The sequence below is a fragment of the Triticum dicoccoides genome, chromosome 7A (assembly GCF_002162155.2).
Source record: "Triticum dicoccoides isolate Atlit2015 ecotype Zavitan chromosome 7A, WEW_v2.0, whole genome shotgun sequence".
NCBI classification, from domain to species: domain Eukaryota; kingdom Viridiplantae; phylum Streptophyta; class Magnoliopsida; order Poales; family Poaceae; genus Triticum; species Triticum dicoccoides.
Window position 1 is genome coordinate 337,383,565 of NC_041392.1, and position 7,487 is coordinate 337,391,051.

Consider the following 7,487-nt stretch of genomic DNA (forward strand, 5'->3'; position numbering starts at 1 on the left):
TCGCCTTCATACTGATGTAAAATTTTACCCCGTGTGATGTAATATTACGTGGAGTCAAGAGCCCACTCCGTCCCTAATAAAGAAAAAAAAACAAGGCCACACCCGAGATGAAAAAAAAAGAGCGAACTCCCTCGTCCAATTCTAATCAGGGGCGAGTAATAATCGGAAAAAATAAAAAAACCAGGGGCGGAGTGGACGAGGGGTGCGAGCTCCGAGCGGCGGTTGGGCTCCGGCGTCGTGATGCTCCACGGCATTGGGAGCGGCGCGTGGGATCGACGTCTCTAGAGGGTGGTCTTAGTTTCGGGCAACGCGGCGGGCCGAGCCGTCGTGTTGCGACGTCGGTAGTGCTTGGCGTCAGGGCTGCATCTCCCGTGTGGACGGCCCCTCGTCGGCAGAGTCGCCGGCGACGAACACTCGGCCGAAGACGGGGCCGCGCCATGAACCAGGGTTTAGCGGCGTCCTCGGCTGGACGACAAGCTGGTCGTGGGTGGGCGGCGCGGCGAGTCGTGTCTACTTCTTGAAGAGGTACTTTGACGCTCTCCAATCGATGCCCCAGTGATTTGCTTCAGGATCCAGCCCTGTCTGTTTGATTCATTTTTAAAAGACTTTTGTTTGATTCTTCCATTCCTACAACTTCTGCATAGATTGCTTTGTTACGCCCGACTACTCGACTAGATGGAGATCCTCACAGGCTCACAGCTATGGCTGGATATGCTTCAATAACCTCAATTTATTTCCAAAATGTTTCCAGCCGATAGTCGTAGCCTTATTTTAGTTGCCTCGGATCTTCGACTATGGCTGCAGGAGTGCACACATATAAGAAGAAAGCAGAAACATCCATCAAATACTTGACCATGATCATGATCACATAGTAGACGTTATTTGACCCAGTAGCAATTTAGTTAATATTTTTGATTGGTGGGGAACAAACAGACTAATGGTCAATTTGGTAATGTTGCGTCTAGTTCTTGTTCTGACCCACTAATCAAAAAGGCGATCAAACCTTTCTCCTTCACTCCCCGCTAGTAATTCCAAAAATAAAGCCAAAAAAGTATTGGCCATAAAATTAATTCCCTTGCCCAATATCCTACTAACTCCCTCCTCTATATCTCCTACTGCTCTCCCCATCATTTGCCAAACAGGCCATATATGGGGTGCTCTGTTTGATGGTTGCCTCGCCTGAAGCAAAACAAGAACCATTTGAATTCTGATTGGTTAGGAGAGTGGTTCGATTACTCTTCAGTTTGTTAGTCCCAAATTTGGCTGCATCAGCTGCTACAGGAGATGGCCATGTGTGTGCCACAAAATTAGCTTGATCTAAAGATAGTACGAGTAGGCATACTCTGTAGCTCCTAGTGTAGGTAGCTGGACTATGCAGCCATCTAATTGGAATTCAGAACTAGCGATTTGGTAGTTCCAACAAGTCAGGGATTCAGTATAAAGCTTAAAGGTGTTCTAATTCTAATGTATTCGAGCTTGCTCTCCTTAGTACAGGGATAGCTTTGCCTCCAAAATATATAGTGATAGCTCAAAGTTCTTCCATTATCCTGTCCAAACTGTAATATCTAGATGACATGAATCGTGATCTAAGAATTCAGTTTCTGATTTTAAGGGGTGTACAAAAAATCAAATAAACTTATGACCATCATCGTATTCACTTTGATTTGGTTTCAGCTAACCTGACCTCTCTGCGTAAATATTGAGTTAGCTGCTTGAAACTTTTTTATGCACAACATGAAAATTTATGAAGGACCACCAGGGCCTCTGTAAATTAGATAAAGGAAATGCTGAGTTAGCTCGAAAAGTTTCCACATAGATTATTGGATAAATCAGAAATTGTATCAAGTAATAACTTCAAAAAAGAAATCCCAGTGTACTTTTTATCATTTGCTATGAACATATTAATGCAATCAGTATTGCCCCCAGTCCATCAATTTATATGAGTATGTGTCTATTTACTATCCCATCCAATGTGGCTGCTCGAATGATGTGCCTATTTACTGTTTTCATGTAGCAACTTCTGTTGTTGTATAATCTTTTAGCATTACTGATGGTCTCCGTATCAGGGTACAGTGGTGGTTGGCATTCTACATGATGCGGGCGGTATCTCCTCCTACGACAACGGTCGGCAACTAGCTGTTTGCAGCCCTCCGTCATTTTACATGAGTATGTCTTGATTTACTCTCCCATGCGAAATATTTGCTTGAATTAAGTTAGATCAGTAAGAAAACTAGGTAGCAGAATTAGGAAGGGTTACGTCCCCAAATATATTTCTTTTGGGCATAGCTATCATACAAGCTTACATCAGATTGGCAGCTGTTCATTTCTACAAAATTCTGGTGTAGTGTTGTGATTTCCCAGATGAGTGTTGTGTTATGTGAAAATTATCATTAAACATATGTGAATAGGAGAAAAAAATGTAAAATAGCACAAAACAGATACACCCAGCAAGGTGTTTTCTATGGAATGGTTTCAATGCTCAATGTTATGAAAAACACATCCGCATGCACATTACATATGGAGCACGATGCGCCGCCTAGAACTAGTCAGATATTTTACTTTGCACGAAATTTGGTGATCTTAACCACAGAAAATAAAAAAATACCTCAAATGTATTTTCATTACTATCAAATTTAATGTGATTTGATTGTTATTATCAAATTTAATGTGATTTGATTGTTATTACCTCAAATGTCTATTTTGCAAGCGTTCATAGGACCAAAGCCAGAGTTTACAGCAGTTATGGGAGAAAACAAAGAAGGGTGGGGATTAGGACCCAGCGGCCACAGACGAAATCTGAACCCAAAGTACCAAACCACGTTTCGTTTTGTTTTTTAGGCCCCTATGCTTCTAGAACTATTATCCAATTTGATGGCTGCTACTTGGTGCGTGTGCTGGGTGTCCATGAGGTACTTCTCGGCAGCAGCATTGCCTCTCAATTTGCCAACAAGATCCATTCAGATTGTTTAATCACTGACTCTAGGATCCATGCCTACTCTAGGTAGAACTTCAGTAAGCTGCAGAAATAAACAATAGAAAGGGTAAAGAACCACTAAGCATGCCATTTACCTGATATGGCCCAGATTGTTTTATTTGAACACCATATGGTCCAAATTGTAACCAAGTAAAACTGCATGCTCGTCAAATTTTGTATGATGAAACCATAATATTAGCACTCTGAATGCACGTTTTGATTGACTACCACCCTGGATGTCATCCATGTTATTAGCTATGTTTTGTTACAGGGGATTTTGGGTACTGCCTGGATGTGTTGCTTGAGCAGAAGACTTCCATGTTTTTGTTCATAGACCGTGTCATTCTTATTTTTCTTGTACTTATCATGTACTCCCTCCGTCCCATAATATAAGAACGTTTTTGACACTAGTGTAGTGTCAACAACGTTCTTATATTATGGGACAGAGGGAGTACATGTCATGGTTTATGGAAGAGTGTTCGGTTCAGCCGTATACCATATACATGTTGCCTAACAAGTTTGTTTTCTCAATACAGAAGCTGTACGATTATATGAAACTGAAAATATTTAGTTTTCTGGCCATAACTCTGAATTTTTAGTGACTTGTTGCTTCATTATGTGGTCAATTTTTGGTTGCTACTAGCTTGCTGTAATATAGACTGTTGACTTGGAGGATATAATTTATCATGTTCCTTAAAAAAAATTATGTACAATTTCTTCTCATGGATGTTAATTATCATGTCAAGCTTTAAGCTCACACTCTTGGAGATTTTTTGTTTACGAGGAGAAATCAGAGGTTTGAGGTTCCTTTTGTTACTGTATAGTTCTCTCATTTTGATCATTAACATAATTCAATTAGTTTTTGTTCTCATCGGTCTACGACATCAGTCGGATTCAGAAATTACGCTGGGTAAAACCGATGTGTTTTGTAGTCTTTTTTTTTACGTTCCTTTTTGTCGTAAAATTACATCAATAGCATCTGGTTTCTTACAGCGATTACCCTGGTTTAGTTCCTCACACATCCACAACGTAACTTGCCTTGCATGCACATCGTAAGATTACCTCAGAAGCCCTTTCTTACGGTGGTTCAGAGCGTGTGCTCGTGGGTGTGGCATGTGGTTCGTCTGTGAGGTAAATTTACGTTCAACTCTTTCTTTCCTAGTGGTTGTGGCTGTGGCGTGTGATTCGGCTGGGGTGAGATTCTTCACCCTGGGTGACGAATAGCGATTGACTCTGTGGGTTCACCGCCACAATACGCTTTTTCTCATAAATTTACGCTTTCAGTTTAAATTTAAAACATATACGTGATGTGGTACTAAATTTCATCCGTTCAGTTTCGTTTTCACAGCTTCCTATCAGATGGGCCAGAAAATTTGCTATGGGCCACGAGCCGCTGCCTACCCGGCTCCAGCCGAATGCGCGCCGGCCGCTCTGGCATGGCGGCGGGTTCAGCCTCGGCGTGGACCTAAATGCTTCATTTTTACAAAAAAATATATATGTTTGTTTGAAATACAGTCTGCAGTGCGGCGGGTTGAGCCTCGGCGTGGACCTAAATGCTTCATTTTTACAAAAAAATATATATGTTTGTTTGAAATACAGTCTGCAGTCCTCTAATTCATCTTATCCAAACTTCTACCTTTCCAGCAACGCCGGAGGCAGTTGACGGGCGGCGCCCTGTCGTCGGACGGCTACAACGGCGATGGAGGAGAAGGCGGACGTCGTGGGTGCGTGCTTGAGTAAGGGAGGCCACCCTTGCTGTGCTCGTGGGCGTTCATGGAGGATGGAAGGGGGGACAACTTCCTGTTGGTGCGCCGGCTATGCTCGTGGGTGTTCATGGAGGATGGAAGGTGGGACAGCATTCTGTGGGTACGCCGACCGTTCGCCGCCAGCGCCGGCCGGCCTCCCCCGCCAGTCCTCTCCAGACTCCTCTGTCGTATCCGTCTCAACCTCCAACTTCCTACTGCTGTGTTGTGATTTGGATAGAAAATTGGAGGCCGGCCATGTTCTTCTCTATTATATATATATATATGTATATGTATATGTATATATATAATAACACTATATTAATCATGAAATCAGAATAGTTATTCGGATCACGGTCGGCCCTATATAGGGTCCGGTCGGGATGTTTGGAACATCCGAACCGATAGCTAACGAAAAAAAGCCCACCGAACCATCCCCACCTACCGCATCTCCCAATCTCCCCTCGATACCAACCCAGCCGTTTCCACCTTAGGAACCCCCCGACCAACCCGCCGCCCCGCCCCTGATCCCTCGCACCGCTGCCGCCCCCGGCCCTGACCCCGCGCGCCCCCGCCCCCGCTCTGACCTCGCGCGCCGCCGTTGCTGCCCCGACAACCCAAGGCGCCGCCGCCCCAAGATGGGAAGGCAGCCGCCGCCGAGAAAGAAGCTCCGGGTAGGGCGGAAGATGGGCACTGTGGCCGCCGGCGAGGAAGAAGATTCCGGCGGAGAGGAAGAAGGCGACGGATGCCGCGGACGAGCAAGGAGGGGAGGCCGCAGAGCGGTCGCCTCATCTCCCTGTCCTGCGGCACTCCGGCGGCTGGAGCAAGGTAAGGCAGAGCACGGGACTAGGAGCGGCTAGAGGAGCTAAGTCAGGGCCCGTTCCGCAGCTCTCCGACGGATAAGACCACGGCGGTGCTGGTCGGGTGGCCACACTCGCCTCCTCTTGCACTGCTCATGGTCTCCATCAAGCACGCACGAAAGAGATGGGCTGCAGGAAGTGAGAGGGCCAGGATTCGCCTCTATCAATGGAATTCTTCACCACGCAACTTATTTGAACTGCACCACCCCTACGCCTTCTTCCTCGTGTCTGAGGCTCCCAATAGACAGTAGATTTTATTGCCAGTGGAGCGATGTGGTCTGAGTCCTCTCTATCCATGTGTTTGATTTTTTTTGTGCAGATGCAGCAGGCAGTGCAGATGTACCATATTCTGAATTTTGAATCTTGTCTCCTGAACTACTCCTCGCCGCCACCACTTCTACTACCGGTGGTAACCCTCGTCGCCACACCTGGAACCGGTTGTCCGTCAATAGAAGGCGGTCTGTGTCCATGCTCCGCTGATCACCCAGTCACACCCTCTGTACGTGGAGAATGCCTTTATTCTTCTGTTTGAAAAATCTGAAATTCTGAAGCAACCGTATTGGTTCACACATGTACCATCTTGGTATTAACCAAATCGAACATCAACAAAATAAAAGCAGACAATAGAGATACTAATGTGAACCTGTGTGCATTATATAGAAATTTTGGTTGTTACTCCTTGTAGTACTTATCTTCCGATACATGTACAGAACTCATGTTTTTCTTTAGTATTCATCTTCCTGTACACGTACAGAATTGATGCACGGAAGAACATCATATGGAAGACAGGCTCCATTCAGTCAATTTTTCGAAAAAGCCATATGTATACTCAGAAGTTCTGCCTGGACAACCGCTTCAGTTCGATGTCGCTGCACAGTGCAACTTTGTTATGCTCTTTTCGTGATCAAACAAAAGCATGTTGTTGTTTGTGTAGATTTGTGCACATAAAGGTTAGAAATATAATGGAGAAGGAGCATGTATGCGTGTGTGTGGTGGTGAGGTTGACGATCAGAAAATGTGTGGTGAGGTTTAGTAAAACATGTGTGTGATGGAGAAATTCACTAGCACTTTGAATTGGGACACAAGTAATAGCTTCTTTTGTGCAAACACAAGACAAAAATGCATGTGTCTTTTAGTAAGAGAAATAAAACAAATGTTAAACGATCTTCCCATGAAAGTTAATGCATATGAAAAAAGGACATTCGGAAGGTTAGGGGTGACGAACTGAGAAGTTCATGCATGAGTGTTGAGGAAATGCTCAAGAAAAAGATAACACTGAAACACACATGGAAAAAAGAAATAACACCCAAAAGAAAGTCAGTTAAGTTAATAGAGACGTTCGATGTTTATGTAGCTAGAAGAAAACCTAAAAAATGGTAACTCTGAAAGTTCAGATTTGAATAAATTTTAAAGTTTGAAAAAATTGAGAAAGAAGACACATATTTCTACAAGGATTTTCCCCTGTTTAAAAAAACAAAAGGTTCAAATTAAATTAACATAGTTATTCGATGGTTGTATGAAAAATATATTTTGTACGTTTCTAGAAAACTCAAGAAGGTCGAATAAAAGACGGAGTAGTTCGAAAAGAGTTAAAAATGAATTTCCCCTCAATTAAAAAACACTAAAAGTTCAAATTTAAATAATGGAGCGATTGTTATTTTTGAAAGTTTGGAGTGATGTTTTTTACCTAGTGGTCACGATCAACTATAAAAGCCTATATTTTCCAACTCTAATTCCACTAGAACTTCCTACAAAAAACTTCCACTAGGAAAACTACAGAATTATAATGTATAAATGTAGAAAAGATATTAAAAAGAATACAAGAAGTTCAAATTAAAATAACAAATATTATTTTGATGTTTATTGTAAAAATTATATTTTCCCCATTTCTAAAGAATAAACCAAGAAGTT

At 43.1% G+C, this 7,487-nt stretch overlaps 1 long non-coding RNA gene across 7 annotated transcripts; it reads left to right on the forward strand.

Annotated features, from left to right (window-relative positions):
• Positions 1-139: 139 nt before the first annotated feature.
• Positions 140-6,556, forward strand: LOC119330793. Of its 7 annotated transcripts, XR_005160263.1 has the most exons (4): positions 140-525; positions 2,067-2,166; positions 4,032-4,105; positions 4,323-6,556. It is a non-coding gene; the product is annotated as an uncharacterized LOC119330793 (long non-coding RNA). The 7 variants fall into 7 exon arrangements; XR_005160260.1 differs by having other exon boundaries at positions 2,067-4,105; XR_005160262.1 differs by having other exon boundaries at positions 4,032-6,556.
• The last annotated feature ends 931 nt before the right edge of the window (positions 6,557-7,487 follow it).